The sequence below is a fragment of the Moschus berezovskii genome, chromosome 21 (assembly GCF_049115385.1).
Source record: "Moschus berezovskii isolate FMDL1 chromosome 21, NW_MosBer_1.0, whole genome shotgun sequence".
Taxonomy (NCBI): Eukaryota; Metazoa; Chordata; class Mammalia; order Artiodactyla; family Moschidae; genus Moschus; species Moschus berezovskii.
The window spans coordinates 50,403,531-50,421,345 of NC_142480.1; the positions used below are offsets into that span (position 1 = coordinate 50,403,531).

At 44.0% G+C, this 17,815-nt stretch overlaps 1 protein-coding gene across 1 annotated transcript in view; it reads left to right on the forward strand.

Moving 5' to 3' along the window:
• Positions 1 to 7,757: 7,757 nt before the first annotated feature.
• The window catches only part of DET1 (DET1 partner of COP1 E3 ubiquitin ligase), a 31,827-nt gene continuing 21,769 nt past the window's right edge, over positions 7,758 to 17,815 (forward strand). The window contains exon 1 of the mRNA XM_055417765.2: positions 7,758 to 7,890. The gene's annotated coding sequence lies outside the window, so the exon portion shown is untranslated. The remainder of the gene's footprint in view (positions 7,891 to 17,815) is intronic.

Consider the following 17,815-nt stretch of genomic DNA (forward strand, 5'->3'; position numbering starts at 1 on the left):
CTGTCTAGTCAAAGCTATGGTTTTTCCATTAGTCATGTATGGATGTGAGAGTTGGACCATAAAGAAGGCTGAGCACTGAAGAACTGACGCTTTTGAACTGTGGTGTTGGAGAAGACTCTTGAGAGTCCCTTGGACTGCAAGAAGTTCCAACTAGTCCATCCTAAAGGAAATCAACCCTGAATATTCTTTGGAAGAACTGATGCTGAAGCTGAAGTTCCAATACTTTGGCCATCTGATGCGAACTGACTCACTGGAAAAGACCCTGATGCTGGGAAAGATTGAAGTCAGGAGGAGAAGGGTTGACAGAGGATGAGATGGTTGGATGACATCACTGACTCGATGGACATGAGTTTGAGTAAACTCCGGGAGTTGGTGATGGACAGGGAGGCCTGGCGTGCTGCAGTCCACACTGCAAAGATTTGGACACGACAGAGTGATTGAACTGAACTGAGGGAAATATGATCCCGCATGCATGCAGTGTGGCCAAAAACAAAGCAAAACAAAAGAGAATATTTACGGGAGGGTACCCAGAGTTCAGCATTTCTGAAGTTCCCTGGTTGTGTTTATCAGGCAGCCATGGTTGAGAACTATTGGTCCAGGGGACACTCTTCTTTCAGGGCATTGAGAAGGGAATGATTCATCTTGCTCCCTGGCTGCTGATTCATAAGAGGCGGTCCCTGAACACACCTCCTGGCCTGGGCCCTCATCACCTGGAAGGATGGCCCAGAATCTCCCGTCACTCTGGTCCCTGTTCCCACCCTCTTTGTCTCATGGCCCTTTGAGTGATCTTCCTAAGGATCAATGCTAATTCTGTCACCTGCTTTCCCTTCTTCCTACAGAACAAGTCCAGGCAGTGGAGACCCTTCAAAGATCCCCATGCTTTTCCTTCCATTCTTCCACCAGCCCTGTGCTCTAATCACACTGAGGAGCGAGTTCATCTTATTCTTGTGTTGCTTCCCCCACCCTCAATGCCTAGCCAGGCACCATGCAGAGAGATGCTCGAATAAAGAGCTTGTCAAGCTGAATTTTTTAAAAATTATTAAATATAGTTGATTTACAATGTTGTGTTAGTTTCAGGTGTATGGCAAAGTGATTTGGTTTTATATACATATATATATACCTTTTCAGATTCCTTACCATTATAGTTATTAAAAGATATGGAGTAGAGTTCCCTGTACCGTATGGTAGGACCTTGCTGATTATTTTATACTTAGTAATGTGTATGTATTAATCCTGAAAGTGAAAGCGTCAGTCGCTCAGTCATGTCTGACTCTTTGCGACCCCATGGTTTCCCTGTTAGGGAAGGCTTCCCTGACATGCCAGGCTTCCCTGTCCTTCACTATCTCCCAGAGTTTGCTCAAATTCATGTCCACTGAGTCGCTGATGCCATCCCAGCATCCCATCCTCTGTCTCCCCCTTCTCCTCCAGCCCTTAATCTTTCCCAGCATCAGGGGCTTTTCCAGTAAAATACCTTCTTTTGTTCTTAAGTGAGGAATTCTACTGTTCTTAAGTGAACAATACAAAGAAATAGAGGAAAAGTGTAGAATTCCCTCGCCTAAGGACAGTAATGAACATTCTTTCCAGTCAACACAGACTCGTCCGAGACCTTTTAATCACTGCCTGATCTTCCAGCCTTCTTTTTTTATAACCAGCATTCTCTTGGTCGCTGTTCCCAGTTTTACCTATAACATTTTTAGTAGTGAAAACATAAAGTGTAAAATGTGAAAAATGAAAGACATTAGAAGGTATGTCTTGTCTTGTGCTTTCTCACCTACTGTCCCCTCTGCTGCCCGCTCCCTGGATAGCCGTGCTCCAGACCTGGTTAGAGATCCCTTCCTCTTTCCCGGCTAAGGAACAGCAGGAATGGCTGTCACCTGCTGTGTGTATCCTCCTGGCCTGGTGCTGCCCTAAAGCAGCACCATCACTGGTCCACTTCCTGTTTTCCTGTGTGAGTTACTTATCTGGATCCTCCACGGGTGCAACAGGGAACGCGAGGGAAGGGGTGCCAGCCCCTCCCCAACAGATTGCTCCCTGGCTCCTCCCAGCTCCTCTAGTGGCCCTTGGTCTATTAAGCTGATCAGAGCCCTGGCTTAGGCACCTTTATTCACCTCTGCCCTCGCAACCCCACAGTTCATGGGCTCCAGGACCCCAGACAGGGGATGGTGGCTACGGAGAGGCTCGTGCCTTGTGGGTGGCCAGGCCACCTCTCTCCTCCTCCTGTTCCAGGTGCCCCCATTACAGGGCAGCCCGGTGTGGGGCCAGGAAGGACTGTTTGCTCAATTGTCACAACAGAGGGGCTATTACTGGGTGCTGGAGGGGAGGACCAGCTGTTTCATCTCCAAAGCTAGTCCTGGTCCCCTGACCTGAAAGCCTCTCTAGGTTTGATCGAATCTCTGTGTCTCACAATTGCCTCTAATTTCATTGCCTTCATGGGAAGAAGAGTGTTTTCCTTGCAGCTAAGTTTTTTTTATGTTCCCTTTTTTTGTTTGTTTTTTTTAAATGTTTTTTGCCTCCTGGGGGGAGGCGGGGACCCAGATTCTTCCTTTCATTTCCAGCAAGTAACATGAGAAATCCTCTTCTGGGATCTCTTCCTGTACCCCCCCACCCCCACTCACACCCCAGCCATCCTCCCCTGTCCTGCTCCTGAGAAGGTGGAACAGGGTGGCCGGGAGGCCCTCTGGGGACCCCTGGTTTAAGGGACACGCTCCACAGGGCTCTGCTCTGTGGTCGAAGCAGCTACATGCACAGTGAAAGGGAGGGGCTGATGTATTTCCCATTTTCTCCTCCTCTCCAGAGACCGTCCTCAAACCTCCCATCTCAGGAACACCCAGGACTTCAACTTTGGCTTAACTCATCCACCCATTCACTCACTCATTCAACCCCTACTCATTAAGATTCTAATATGTGCAAGGCACCAGACAGTCAAAAACTTCTTATTTAACACAGACTCTGCTCTCAGCTTCCCTGGTGGCTCAGACGGTAAAGAATCTGCCTGCAGTGCAGGAGAGGCAAGAGACCTGGGTTTGATCCCTGGGTTGGGAAGATCGCCTGCAGGAGGAAATGGCAACCCACTTTAGTATTTCCACGGGCAGAGGAACCTGGTGGGCTATAGTCTATAGGCTCACAGAGTCAGAAACCACTGAGCACACACACATCCTTCCAATTAGACAGCAGGCTTCTTTGAAGCAGGAAGCATGGCTTATTCATCTTGGTTCTGCCACACTCATCACAGCACCTAGTACAGAGCCAGTGTTCCAGAAAGATTAGCTAAACAAGAAGAGATTGGTGAAGTCACTTGTCTAAAGTCACACTTTGAGCATAGGATAAAAATGAGATGTGAACCATGGGTTTCTGCTACCAGAAGGCACCTTTGTGTGAATTAGGACAAGGCTCTCTTTCTAAGGGGATTGTCTGCAAAAAAGGCAAGACCTCTGGACCAGCGAGAAAAAGATACTCCTTTCCTAGTAGATGCAGCCCTGTGCCAGGGTCCCTGGGTCCCAGGGTCTCAGGGCTTGGCTGAGGCAGAAGAGCTAGATTTTAGCCCCTTCTCGCTCCCAATGGTTTCCAGCCTGGGCAGAGTGAGGGATGGCCTGTTTAAACCCATATCAGCTGCATTCCGAAAACTGTATTTTTCTTTTCTGCCACTCAGACAAGAGCAATCCTCCCCAAACATGTTCAAGTCAAGAGAAAGCTCTGTGTGTGTGTGTGTAAGAGACACACAGAGAGATTTTTGGTAAGAAAGGAGTAAAACAGTAAAAGCTCAAACAGCTGCTGCCATGTTCCTCTTGACCCCAATTTGGAAAGCTATTATCCCCCGACTCCACCTCGGAACCGAACAGAACAAAACTCATCCAGCTGTCTGAGCACCGAGTCTTAAGTGTAAGAGGCGGTGGGAAAATGACTGAGAAAGACTGAAGGTTGCAGACTCACTGAAGGTTAAGGAAAAAAAAAAGCTTCCTGGGGCAGGAAGCATTTAACCAAGAGCGTGGGGGAAGGTACGTCTTCACACAGTTGACAAGAGTTTGGGTTTGAAATCTGAAAGCTGAGGAACTGCAGGCAGAAACTGAACATTTCTTGCAAATATCAATAAAGTAAGGTAAAATAAAGGCCTTACAATAAAGTAAGACTTATGAAGAAGTGAGCCTCATAAAGCAAGAGTAGGGTGAGGTTTCCACAAGAGGGTGGAGTGAGGCTTAGTCTCGGTTTCTGTGCCTGTAAAGTGGGGATAATACCAAACACACAAGGTTACCCAGGGGAGTAGACGAGATCACCTAAGCAAAATGACAATCATGTGGTCTGGTGTACAGTAAATATGCACTAAATGACAATTTCAATTGTTTTTTGGCCCCGCCACGTGGCATGTGGGATCTTAGTTCCCAGACCATGGGTGGAACCTGCACAGCCCGCCTACCCCCTCTGCAGTGAAAGCACAAAGTCTTAACCACTAGACCACCAGGGAAGTTCCACAGTTTCAATTATTTTGATTAAAGATTGATGATGACAATGATGATGATGATGGTGATGGGGGTGGTGGTGGTGGTGATGTAATTCTCAGGATAAGAAATGTCTGCCACTGAAAACAGAAGTGAAGAGAGTTCACCAGCCTCCGCTAGAAAGGGAGAAAGAACAAGAGCCTCTTGTCCTGCTTTTTGTTCCCTTTTACTCTCATGGCTAATGCAGAAAGCAAGCAGAGCTGCTAAAAGCCTTGGCAGAAGGGCCACGGGAGGACGGAGTGAAAGGAGAGAGGCTCTCCAGCCCTTCAGCACCCCCCTCACTCCAGCATCCCACCCCCCGGGGACCCTGTGTGTATGGAGACTCCAGAGAAGGACAAAGGAGGCAGGGACCTGGGCTGCAGTGGGGGCACAGGTCTTCCTGTTCTTCCCGGGGTGAGAGGACAGTGAAGGGGGGGAGTGGAGGGGAATCAGAAGTTAGAACGTCTGGAAGAGGCAGTTCTGAAGACCTGTGGAAACAGAGAGTGGCATCCACTGAGCTTGAAGACTGCAGCACTGAGGCGCAGCCCTGCAAAACAGGAGATACAAATCAGAAATGGTCCTCCCGTTGCATGTGCGTGCAGTCCGGTCTGACTCTTTGTGACCCCATGAACTCTAGCCCGCCAGGCTCTTCTGAGCTGGCTTCAAATGTAGCCCAGTCTAAATATTCTGTTCCTTTCTGAGCAAAAGCATTCAGTTACTTAGGCCCAATACCTTGGCATATTTTTGCCTTTTCTCTGCCTTTCACACCGATACATTGGCAAGTTCTATTGACTCCATCTGCATATGTATATCACCACCTCCACCTCTCTGACATCAGTCCAGATTACCATTGACATCTCTTGTCCAGACTGACAGTAGACTCCTGGCTGGTCTCTTAATAGCCCTCCTTTCCCTGTGGCAGTCAGGGTGAAATTTCTAAAACATAAGTCTAGTTACGCTAGTCCTCTGTTCAAATCCTTTTGTGCTCTTGATTTCATTCAGAATTGAAGACAAAGTCCTTGCAAAGACCTACAAAGTAGGTATGGTCCTGCTTCCAGTTGCTTCTTTAACCACAAACTCCGATAGCAACAGTAGCTGGAAAAATGAAACAGAATCCACTTCCTAGAAAAGGCAGGGAGAAAAGATAACCTTAGGCCTCCTCTGGCACTGGCAGATTTTCCAGGAAGCACAGTGTCATGCCCTCCCCACATGAGACTCTGCAGTAAATAGACAAATAGCAAGAAAAGTCATGGAAGGTCAGGGTATTTTCAAGGCATTGCTGTGAGTAAAGTTAAAAATTAAAGACAAGTCTCACACAGGGAGAAAATACTTACAGTCCTAACAAAGGATCAATATCCAGAATATAGAGATAGTTTCTATATATCAATAAGAAATAATATCCCAGTAGGAAAATGGGCAAAGGATATGTAAAGACAACTCATAGTAAAACTGTAAATGGCCAATAAACACCTGAAAAAATAGTCAACCTCATCATAATCAGGAAAACTCAAGTTAGAACAAGGAAATACCTGGCATAAATAAGAAAGATTGATGATACGAGCAAGGGTGTGAAGAAATAAGAGTGCAAATTAGTACAACCTTTCTGTAATGAGCATTCTCTATCTCAGAACTTTTTAAAGGCTTCCCTGGTGGCTCAGTTGTAAAGAATCCGCCTGCCAATGCAGCAGTCACGGGTTCAATTCCTGATCCAGGAAGGTCCCACATGCCACAGAGCAACTAAGGCTGGTGCCGTAACTACTGAAGCTGAGCTCCAGGGCCCAGGTTCTGCAACAAGAGAAGCAACTGAAATGAGGAGCCCACGCACTACAGTTAAGACAGCAGCCCTGCTTGCCACAACTAGAGAAAATCCCGCATAGCAACGAAGACCCAGCGCAGCCAACAAATAAATAAATAGTTATTTAAAATAGAAAAAAAAAAACTTTTTAAATGCCTGACTTCCCTGGTGGTTCAGTGGTTAAGATTCCACTGCAGAGGGCATGGATTGGTTTCCTGGTGGGGGATGTTCCTCATCTGTAAAAACCAATAAACATTCCTTACTCACTGAGATGCTGTAAGCCTTGTGGACAGAGCCATTCTTTCATGGACTGAATCTTCCTTGAGTGCCAGCAAGATGCCAAGGTGAAGGTAGATGAGAATACAGAACTAAACCCCTGCTGTCATGGAATTTACATTCTAGTGGGGGCAAAGAAAACAGAACAAAGAAAGAAAACAAAACAAAAAACCAAAAAGGGTACTATCAGATAGAGATGAGTGCTATTAAGAAATAGCACGATGGAAGTGAAATGAGAACGGTCAGACAAGCCTTCTGAGGGGGTGGCATTTGCTCTGAGATCTGAATTGTCTGGAAGAGGCTGACACCAGGAAGTTCAGGGGTAGACTCTCCATAAATAGGACAAAGCAGAGGCTTCTGGGGAGACAGTCCTTCAGTGGTGTCCGACTCTTTTGCGAATCCATGGACTGTAGCCCACCAGGCTCCTTTGTCCATGGGATTTTCCAGGCAAGAATACTGGAGTGGACTACCATTTCCTTCTCCAAAGAGATAATGAGATAACCTAAATGAAAGTCAAGTAAAGGTTACAGGGTTAATTTAGCGCAAGACATTTTTACTATACATCTGCTGTGTGCGAGTAAGTATCTTAGGCATAGAGATCAGTACAGCCCCAGTCTGTAAAGCACTCATTATTGAGGAGGAAACAACAGAAAACTGATAGTTTCTCAGCTGATGAAATGGTGCATATAATCAAGAGGTGACAATTTTTAATTCATATTTTTGCAAATGTGCCCAGAGGGTGCAGAGACATTGCCATAGGATATTACTCAGTTGCCCAGTTTAGGGTTGCTGTTCAGTCGCCCAGTCGCGTCGGCCTCTTCACGACCCCATGGACTGCAGCACACCAGCTGCCCCCTGTCCCCCCGCCCGGCGTCCCTCAGCATCTCCTGGAGTTTGCCCAAGTTCAAGTCCATTGAATCAACCATCTCATCCTCCGTCGACCCTTTCTCCTCCTGCCCTCAATCTGTCCCAGAATCAGAGTCTTTTCCAATGAGTCGGCTGTCCGCATCAGGTGGCCAAAGTATTGGAGCTTCAGTTGCAGCATCAGTCCTTCCAAGGTTTAGGTGCCTGGTTCCATTTTTCCTTCGCAGCCACTCTAACTGTATTGGCTTTGAGCCCCCTCCGGGCACCAGGGTGCGCTGCAACGTCCCTTAGCGCCAGCTGGACTGTGCCGCGCTCTCCCCACTTCCCCTCTCGTTGCGCCGCACTTCCGGTAGCTCGCGGAAGCGAGAGCCCGCGGCTGCAGGCGCCGGGTTCCGAGGCATGGCGGGGGCGGGGCCGGGGCCGGCGCGCGCCCAGCAGGCCGCGGTGTCCCTTGCCCCGGCCCTTTGATCCCGGACCGGACAGGTGAGGACTTCTCCTTTCTTATTCCAGCCTCTCAGCCCGTCAGGCTCTCCGCGAGGCCTCCTCGATTTACCGCTATGGGGCTGCCCCCTCCCCGCATGATGCCTAGGTCCTGCGGCCCCCGCCCCCCTTAGAATGCTCTTCCCTTTGAGGCCCCGCCCCGGGCTTTTCTTTCTGGGGGCGCCCCCTTGGGCATGTGTGCCCGCCCCTCGGTGTCCCCTTCCCGTTTAGGAAGCCGTCAGAAAGAATGGAGGGTTACGTGCACCTGCCTGCATAGAGTCAGTGGCCACTTCAGCTAGGCTTTTTTCTTTCGTTCAGTTGATAAAGTACAGATGCATGTTATGGGCCAGCTCCAGTGCTAGGCTCTGAAAAAACTAAGGTGACTGAAGTAGGCATGGTTACTTCCTTTCTGGAGAATTTATGGGGGAGTCGAACAGTAAACACTTAGCCGTGCAAACGAAAGTACAGATTCACATTATGGCAGTGACTAGTAGGGAGGCAAACAGGTAAAGTAATGGTAAAGCGAAAAAGATCTCTTTCAGCCAGGGTGGTCAGAGAAGACCTCCTGAAGGAGATGACACTCAAGCTGCAACTTGAACAATGTGGCAAGGGCTAGAGGAAATACCTGCTAGGTAGAGGGAACAGACCCTGTGGATATTTGAGTTGGTAAAGAACGTTCAGAAAAGGAGGCTTACAATGGGTCAAATCCATGATGGGCTTACAGGATATAATGGTTGTGTACTGGTCAGGAGTTCATCGTCTAGAGCCAGTGCCATTTGTTGTTTAGTTGCTTAGCCTTGTCTGACTCTTATGACCCTATGAACTGTAGCCCGCCCGACTCCTCTGTCCATGGGATTTCCCGGGCAAGAATACTGGAGTGGTTAGCCGTTTCTTTCCTGGGGGAATCTTCCCGACCCAGGGATTGAACCGGCATGTCCTGCACCACAGGCAGATTCTTTACCACTGAGCCACCTGGGAAGCCATCTAGTGCCACAGACAGAAGTAAAATGCAGAGATGAAGTTGCAAGTGTGGTGAGTGTTAATGAAGGTGAGATATGACTGGTATACCTGATAGAAAGGTGAAGGAAGACTTCCCTGAGGAAGTGATGATTAGGCTGATGTCTGAAATAGGAGTTAACTTGGCAAATTGAAGAGAAGAGCTCTTTTTAGACTGAGATGAAGAGCATGTGCCAAGTTCAGAGACAGGAGATGGGTCGCCCGTTAAAGAAATGATTAAACGGGCAAAGAGAAGGCATATAAGGATTTTGATCCTTTATATTAAGAGCAATGGGAAGATACTGGGTTGGCCAAAAAGTTTGTTTCTTTCCCCTGTGCAACTTCCCTGGTGGCTCAGACAGTAAAGAATCCACCTGCAATGTGGGAGACCTGAGTTCAATTCCTGGGTTGGGAAGATTCCCCTGGAGGAGGGCATGGCAACCCACTCCAGTATTCTTGGCTGGGAAATCCCATGGACAGAGGAGCCTGTTGGGCTACAGTCCATGCGGTTGCAAAGAGTCGGACACGACTGAGCGACTGAGCACAGCACAGCACACGGATTAAAACAAGATGTAACAGAAAAACCTGAGTGAACTTTTTTTTGCCAGTCCAGTACTTGTTTTAATCCATAGGGGAAAGGATGTGATCAGAAACGAATATTGAAAAGATTGCTCTGGTTGTTAAGTAGATTGGAAGTGGACAGGAATTTAGGGAGACCACTTAGGGAGTGGTTGCAATGAAGTTATGATCATTTTGGGTAAGGGTGCTGGCTGGTCATGATAGAAAGAAGGTAGAGCATTAGAGGACAGTTGAGGAGGTAAAAGCTTCAGGGTTTGGGGACTGATTGATCAGGTGTGGCGGCCGAGGGAAAGAGGTCCCAAGGGAGACTCTTAGGTTTCCGGGTCCTTTGGCAGCAGGTGAGTGGCTGTGCCATTAACTAGAGTAAGGGAAGGATAGAGGGTCAGCTTTTGGAAAAAATATCACTAACATTTTTCGTAACTCCTACTCTGACTGGAAGGGACTTTCATTATGTACTTTTTCTATATTGTCTGAGTTTTTATGAGCATGTAGTTTATAATTGGAATAACAAGACAGGTTGAAAAAGACCAAATTCCACCATCTCTCTAAAAACTGTCATTGTGTGGTATAAAATACGGAGCAGGCAGAGAGCACACTGAGAGAAGGGTTGGGAAATTAAGTGAGGATTTTCTGTACAACTTGGAGCTGAAGCTAGCAGGCCTTCGCCTGCACCCAGCCCAGCCCTCTTCCCCCACCACAGTACTGGTGGCTTTTCCCTTAAAGAGACAAGTCAGAGAATTTAAGGTGGGACTATTCAAAAGGTATACACTTTTTTTTTTTTTTTAAGAATTAAGCATCGAGTTTGCTTAACATGATCTGTGACTGTAAGTCAGACAACTAGTATGCTTTATCTGATTCGGTTATTTGTGGTTAGTCTGCTGTGCATGCTCAGTCACTTCAGTCGTGTCCAACTTTTTGCACCCCTATGGACTGTAGCCCACCAGGCTCCTCTGTCCATGGGATTCTCTAGGCAAGAATACTGGAGTGGGTTGTCATGCCCTCCTCCAGGGGATCTTCCTGACCCAGGGATTGAACCCAAATCTCCCGTGTCTCCTGCTCTGCAGATAGATTCTTCACCTTTGAGCCACCAGGGAAGCCAGTTAGTCTGCTGCTGCTGCTGCTAAGTCGCTTCAGTTGTGTCCGACTCTGTGCGACCCCAGAGACGGCAGCCCACCAGGCTCCCCTGTCCCTGGGATTCTCCAGGCAAGAACACTGGAGTGGGTTGCCATTAGTCTGCTACGGTGTCAAATGCCTGTTCCTTCTTCCATTTGTGGTCTGTACTTGGCTCTCATCCCCTGCTGGTCTCTCTGTCTGACTCCAGCCCCCATCTTGGGTTCGAAGGATGCGAGTGGCGAAGATGTCCTGGACAGGGAGTGAGTGAGGTAGTTTTGTACATTACTTGGTATTTAAAAATGCTTAGACCTTACTAGTATGTTTTTTGGACTATATCAAAATGGGCACATTAACTATGTCACTGTGAAAAGGAGTAGCTGTGTGAAACTCAATATTGTTTATTTTTGCTCAGAAGTGGAGGATGTTGCTTGCTGAATCATGCCAAAATCCTTTTAGAAAACTTAATGAGAGATATTTTTTTAAAAATTCAGTGCTGGGAATTTTTGTGCTTCTTCCAAGCAGCTATTAAGTTTTTATCTTATTGGCAGTGTAGAGTCTATAACTGTGTTTTCCTGTGCCTTGTCTGCTGAGAAAGTCAGAGCCAACTTGGCAGTTCTGCAGTTTCTCATGGTATGCATTTTTGTGTACTTCAGACTTCAGTTTTTTGTCCTTTGTTTTCCCTTCACAGTGATTGTTTTCTAATTAAGAAAAATTCTGAGTAGGCACAAATATTACTTTAAAAAACATATGTAATTTTAAAAGAGTAACAGTACAATGAATGCTAATTCAAGAAAAAAAAAATACACACTTCAGAATTCCTCCAGGGTGTCCCTAACTCCCATCTCATTTCTTAAACTTCCTCAGAGGTAACTGCTTTTGAATCTTATGTTTGTAATTCCTTTACTGTTTCTAATTATATGCCATATGTGTTTGTGTTCTTAAACTAGAAATTTTAGCTTATATAAAGGAAATCACACTGTATGTATTTTGTAACTTGGTTTTTTCATTCAACACTGTGTCTGAGATTCATCTATGTTGTTATATGTGACTGTAGTTCATTAATTCATTGCTTGCGTGGGGGAATTGCTGGGCAGTCCAGTAGTTAGAACTCGGTGCTTTCACTGCTGGGGCCTGTGTTCAATCCCTGGTCAGGGATCTAAGATCCCACAAGTCTCATGGTGCAGCCAAAAATAAATAAAAAGATTCCCCTGCATGAATGTGCCTGGATGAATTTAGCTAGTCTACAGTTTTTGTTTTTTACCTAGTCTACTATTGATGGACATTTGGAGTACTGTCAAGATTTTGTTGTTGCCAACAGTCCTGCTACAGACATCCTTGTATATGTCTCCTGTTATATACATGCAGACATTTCTCTCGGTCAGGATTTTAAGCTCGTGGGCTGTGCGGTCTTTGGTCTTAACAAATTAACTACGCCGTTGTAAAGCAAAAGCAGCCATAGGCGACATGTGAATAAGTGGGTATGACTGTGCTTCAGTAAAAATTTATAAAAATAAACAGGCAGGCTAGATTTGGCCTGAGAGCAGTGGTTTGCAGTCTTTTGCTCTAGTATAAATCAGTAGGAAATGAATTGTGACTACTAGTTTGAGAACCTTGATTTGTTTAGTCATACAAGTGTGCACATTTTTAACTTGACTAACTTAGCTGGTAAAGAATCCACTTGCAGTGCAGGAGACCCTATTTCAATTCCTAATTTGGGAAGATCCCCTGGAGAAGGGATAGGCTACCCACTCCAGCATTCTTGGGCTTCCCTGGTGTCTCCGTGGTAAAGAATCTGCCTGGCAATACAGGAGACATGGGTTCGATCCCTGGGTTGGTAAGATACCCTGGAGGTGGGCATGGCAGCCCACTGCAATATTCTTGCCTGGAGAATACCCATGGACAAAGGAGCCTAGCGGGCTGCAGTCCATGGGGTCGCAAAGGGTCGGATACGACTGAGCAACTAAGCACAGCACAGATAGTATATATACTTAAACCAGGCATTTCCAATTTCAGGAGACAGAATGTAAACAAATTCCCATTGTCTGTATGTTTTTATTTCTAAGATACAGATTGGATCAGTCACTCCTCTGCTTAAAACCTGTAATAACTTGCATGATGTGGCACACAAAGTATTTTCTAATCTGGCTCCAATCTGCTTTTTTAGGTTTCTCTTATCACTGTGTTTCCTGTGTTCTAACCACTTGGAATTGTGTTTCCCAAGTGTACCACACTGCACTCTTTTTAAGTGTGTTTTTTAAGCTACTTTCTTTCTGAAATGTTCCTCCTTTATTTTTACCTAATATGTTGTTTATCCTGGATGACCTTTGTCAAATGTTGTTCCATTTATTCATTTCTATTTTATGAGCACTTGCTGTGCTTCAGGCGCTGTCCTAGGTGCTGGAGAGTCAGCAAGCAATTAGACAAGACCCTGCTTACTGTCCGGTGTTGGGAGACAGATACTAGAAAAGTAAACAAATGGTTTCAGAAAGTGATAAGGGCTGAAGAAAATAAAATAAGGTAAAACAGCAGATTGATGTGGATGGAAAAAGGCAGGACTTTAGGTAAGGTAGTCAGGGAAAAACTGAAGAGTTGCTATTTAGCTGAGATTTGAATGACCAAACAAACAGTTGGTTCAGCACTTTAAAAATGTTGTTTTGCTTCTTTCTGGCCTCCATAGTTTCTCATGAGACATCCACAGGTATATGAATTGTTGTTCCCTTGTGGGTAATGTATCATTTATGTGGTTGCTTTCAAGATTTTTACTTCATGCTTTAGTTTTTCACAGTTTGACTATGATATGTCTGGGCATGGATTTCTTTGGGTTTATCATGTTTGGTGTTCTCTGAATTTCTAATCTTGGGTTTGTGTGTGTGTGTGTGTGTGTGTGTGTGTGTGTTGGTCACTCAGTCATATTGACTCTTTGAGACCTCATGGTTTGGGGCTAGCCAGGCTTCTCCATCCATAGGATTTTCCAGGCAAGAATACTAGAGTGGATTGCCATTCCCTTCTCCAAGGGATCTTCCCAAGCCAGGTATCAAACCCCGGTCTCCTGCACTGCTGCTGCTGCTAAGTCACTTCAGTCGTGTCCGACTCTGTGCAACCCCATAGACGGAAGCCCACCAGGCTCCCCTGTCCCTGGGATTCTCCAGGCAAGAACACTGGAGTGGGTTGCCATTTCCTTCTCCAATGTGTGAAAGTGAAAAGTGGAAGTGAACTCGCTCAGTCGTGTCCGACCCTTAGCGACCCCACGGACTGCAGCCTACCAGGCCCCTCCATCCATGGGATTTTCTAGGCAAGAGTACTGGAGTGGCTTGCCAGTGCCTTCTCCTGCACTGCAGGCAGATCCTTTACTGTCTGAGCCACTAGGGAAGACTTGGGTTTATGTGTAGGAGGGTTTATTTCTCAGGTTTTAATTCTCTTCATTTGGTATACTTTTTATCTTATGTCAGTACCACACTTTTTTTGAAATCAGTAAGTCTGGGTCTTCTAACTTTGTTCTTTTACAAAATTGTGTTTTAGGGTCCCTTGAGGTTACATGTACATTTTAGGATGAAATTTTCTGTTTTTGCAAGAAATGATTTTAGAATTTTGATAAGAATTGCATTAAGTTTGTAGATTCCTTGGGTAGTATGGACATCTTAACAGCCCAGTAAATGTATTTTTTATATGAATTACACACTGAATATGATGTTTACACTGAGAAAATTTGATGTAGTTGAAGGTTTGTTCTTTTGAATATTCCCAACAGCTGAGCATACTTCGAAGGTCTTCCTAGAGAATTCGGTTGTTCCCTCAAAAATTGAGTTTTGATAGACTCAAAGCTATTTGGACCACTTACTAACTGTAACTTGGGAAGGAAAAATGCCAGTCACTGTCATCTTGGGAGCTCCTTCACCCAGGGTATATGGAGGAAATGTATTTGACTTGTGTATCCACGGTTGATCCTCGAACAACACAGATTTTAACGGTGCAGGTCCGCTTACACATGGATTTTTTTTTAGTGTCTCTGCTTTATTTTTTTCCTAAAATTTTTATTTAATAAATGGTACAAAGCGCAATGCCAAAAACATTAACAGTTAAAATTTCACCAAAAGAAAAAATACTATAGAATACACAGTTGTAAAAAGCTACATTAAGTTATTTTACAACTGCCTCAGGCTGCAAAAAGAAAAAAAACCCAGTGCCATGCCTAAGTTATCCCTCTCTCAAAATAATGCCATTTATGTTATAAACCATGAGCACTCCATCAAAAGACGGGAACTGCTTTTGTTAATTCATATATATATATATATATATATATAAAACTGTATCTCTTTGCTATACACCTGAAACAAACACAACACTGTAAATGAAATATAGTACAATATAAAATAAAAATAAGTAGAAAAGCCAAAAGCTGGTTCTTTGAGAGGGTAAATAAAATTGACAAACCACTAGCCAGACTCATCAAGAAACAAAGGAAGAAAAACCAAATCAATAAAATTAGAAATGAAAAGGGAGAGATCACAACAGATAACACAGAAAATACAAAGGATCATAAGAGACTGCTATCAGCAATTATATGCCAATAAAATGGACAACTTGGAAGAAATGGACAAATTCTTAGAAAAGTACAACTTTCCAAAACTGAACCAGGAAGAAATAGAAAATCTTAACAGACCCATCACAAGCATGGAAATTGAAACTGTAATCAGAAATCTTCCAGCAAACAAAAGCCCAGGTCCAGATGGCTTCACAGCTGAATTCTACCAAAAATTTAGAGAAGAGCTAACATCTATCCTACTCAAACTCTTCCAGAAAAGTGCAGAGGAAGGTAAACTTCCTAACTCATTCTATGAGGCCACCATCACCCTAATACCAAAACCTGACAAAGATGCCACAAAAAAAAGAGAACTTTAGGCCAATATCACTGATGAACATAGATGCAAAAATCCTTAACAAAATTCTAGCAATCAGAATCCAACAACACATTAAAAAGATCATACATCATGACCAAGTGGGCTTTATCCCAGGGATGCAAGGATTCTTCAATATCTGCAAATCAATCAATGTAATACACCACATTAACAAATTGAAAAATAAAAACCATATGATTATGTCAATAGATGCAGAGAAAGCCTTTGACAAAATTCAATTTCCATTTATGATCAAAACCCTCCAGAAGACGGGAATAGAAGGAATATTCCTCAACATAATAAAAGCTCTATGTGACAAACCCACAGCAAATATTATCCTCAATGGTGAAAAATTGAAAGCGTTTCCCCTAAAGTCAGGAACAAGACAAGTGTGCCCACTCTCACCACTACTATTCAACATAGTTTTGGAAGTTTTGGCCACAGCAATCAGAGCAGAAAAAGACATGAATCCAAATTGGAAAAGAAGTAAAACTCTGTTTGCAGATGACATGATCCTCTACACAGAAAACCCTAAAGACTCTACCAGAAAATTACTAGAGCTAATCAATGAATATAGTAAAGTTGCAGGATATAAAATCAACACACAGAAATCTCTTGCATTCCTATACACTAATAATGGGAAGATAGAGAAATTAAGGAAACAATTCCATTCACCATTGCAACGAAAAGAATAAAATACTTAGGAATATATCTACCTAAAGGAACAAAAGACCTATATATAGAAAACTATAAAACATTGGTGAAAGAAATCAAAGAGGACACTAATAGATGGAGAAATATACCATGTTCATGGATTGGAAGAATAAATATTGTGAAAATGAATATATTACCCAAAGTAATTTATAAGTTCAATGCAATCCCTATCAAGCTACCAACAGTGTTTTTCACAGAGCTAGAACAAATAATTTCACAATTTGTATGGAAATACAAAAAACCGTGAATAGCCAAAGCAATCTTGAGAAAGAAGAATGGAACTGGGGGAATCAACCTGCCAGACTTCACGCTCTACTACAAAGCCACAGTCATCAAGACAGTATGGTACTGGAATAAAGACAGAAATATAGGTCAGTGGAACAAAATAGAAAGCCCAGAGATAAATCCATGCACCTATGGACACCTTATCTTTGACAAAGGAGGCAAGAATATAAAATGGAAAAAAGACAATCTCTTTAACAAGTGGTGCTGGGAAAACTGGTCAACCACTTGTAAAAGAATGAAACTAGAACACTCCCTAACACCATACACAAAAATAAACTCAAAATGGATTAAAGATCTAAATGTAAGACCAGAAACTATAAAACTCCTAGAGGAGAACATAGGTAAAACACTCTCCGACATAAATCACAGCAGGATCCTCCAAGACCCACCTCCCAGAATATTGGAAATAAAAGCAAAAATAAACAAATGGGACCTAATTAAAATTAAAAGCTTCTGCACAGCAAAGGAAACTATAAGCAAGGTGAAAAGACAGCCTTCAGAATGGGAGAAAATAATAGCAAATGAAGCAAGTGATAAAGGATTAATCTCAAAAATATACAAGCAGCTCCTGCAGCTCAATTCCAGAAAAATAAACGACCCAATCAAAAAACGGGCGAAAGAACTAAACAGACATTTCTCCAAAGAAGACATACAGATGGCTAACAAACACATGAAAAGATGCTCAGTATCACTCATAATCAGAGAAATGCAAATCAAAACCACACTGTGGTACCATTTCACGCCAGTCAGAATGGCTGCTATCCAAAAGTCTACAAGCAATAAATGCTGGAGAGGGTGTGGAGAAAAGGGAACCCTCTTACACTGTTGGTGGGAATGCAAACTAGTACAGCCACTATGGAGAACAGTGTGGAGATTCCTTAAAAAACTGGAAATAGTACTGCCATACCACCCAGCAATCGCACTCCTGGGCATACACACCGAGGAAACCAGATTGAAAGAGACACAAGTACCCCAATGTTCATTGCAGCACTGTTTATTATAGCCAGGACGTGGAAGCAACCTAGATGTCCATCTGCAGAGGAATGGATAAGAAAGCTGTGGTACATTTACACAATGGAGTATTACTCAGCCATTAAAAAGAATACATTTAAATCAGTTCTAATGAAGTGGATGAAACTGGAGCCTATTATACAGAGTGAAGTAAGCCAGAAAGAAAAACACCAATACAGTATACTAACGCATATATATGGAATGTAGAAAGATGGTAACGCTAACCCTGTATGTGAGACAGCAGAAGAGACACAGATGTATAGAACAGTCTTTTGGACTATGTGTGAGAGGGCGAAGGTGGGATGATCTGGGAGAATGGCATTGAAACATGGATA